The following is a 1,383-nucleotide window of genomic DNA, read 5'->3' as shown; positions in this document are numbered from 1 at the left end:
CTGACAGATCCTATCTGCAGATGTTAATACTGTGTTGCGCACCACCATCTATTAGAGTACGAGCTGGAAAGTTTTGTGGTGTTGGAAGTACAACACAATGTGTGTTTGAGAGAGAGTGCCAGTTAACTGAGCCAAAGTGGGCTTATCCGTTGTAAGAGTACACATGGTGCTCTCTAGTGTTGACAATGTAGTATTACAACTTTATATAGGCACGTTTTCAATACCATACAAGTTTATTCATATTTATTCATTGCTAATGTCACTGTATGTGCAACATTTATACATTTGCATGTAATTATTTACCAAACTACCTTACAAATAAGGAAAAGCATAAAAAATGCATCATACAGTTTAATTAAATGCATATAGCCCTTTTTATATTGTTCCAAAGCAGTGCTGAAATACCATTCAGGATCATTTTAAAATAAATCAAATACTTTTCTGCAGTAAAGAAGTGCAAAAGCAAATGCACACTACATGTTTATACTATTTTTTTAATTTAAGTTAATCTAATTCTAAATTAATTTATTAAATTAATTTAATAATAAATTCATGAATGTTTTACTAAATGTTTCATGGTCTTTAATAATGTGGCATCAGTGTTATTTTAGTATCCCTGAGATACTATTGTATTTTATTAATATTTTGAATCAGTTCTTACTTTCATATTTTTCGTTTTTATTTAAATGTTAAAGTTTTAGTAATTATATGTGTTTTTGTCATTTTTATTTTAGTTTTATATATGCTGTGTAGTCTAAATTAATTTATTAAATTAATTTAATAATAAATTCATGAATGTTTTACTAAATGTTTCATGGTCTTTAATAATGTGGCATCAGTGTTATTTTAGTATCCCTGAGATACTATTGTATTTTTATTAATATTTTGAATCAGTTTTTACTTTCATATTTTTCGTTTTTATTTAAATGTTAAAGTTTTAGTAATTATATGTGTTTTTGTCATTTTTATTTTAGTTTTATATATGCTGTGTAGTTTTTTTTTATTCATTTTATTTCAGTTTTATTTATTTTTTGTTATTTTACTACAAGTTAAACTGAATTATATTGAGAAATGTTGCCTTGACAACTAGCTGGAATAGAAAGTTTTTTTATTTCAAGTAATAAAAATGAGTTTTTATGGTCTTCATTTCAGTTTTAGTTTTAACCGTAGTAAAAGTTATGCGTTTTAAAATGAAAACGCACTAGTGTAAACAGGGCCTTAGTTAACAATAATAACCCTTAACCCTGGAATTACCATTTGGGAATCATTCTGTATATTATTATGCTTTATATGACCTGTATATCTGTATATTATTATGCTTTATATGACCTTCACACTGATTTGTAACTAGAAAATGCTGCAATAACACCCCCCCAGTAATTG

Source organism: Sinocyclocheilus grahami, unplaced genomic scaffold (assembly GCF_001515645.1).
Source record: "Sinocyclocheilus grahami isolate Dianchi unplaced genomic scaffold, SAMN03320097.WGS_v1.1 scaffold871.1, whole genome shotgun sequence".
NCBI lineage: Eukaryota > Metazoa > Chordata > Actinopteri > Cypriniformes > Cyprinidae > Sinocyclocheilus > Sinocyclocheilus grahami.
Note: the sequence above shows the minus strand (reverse complement) of the source record.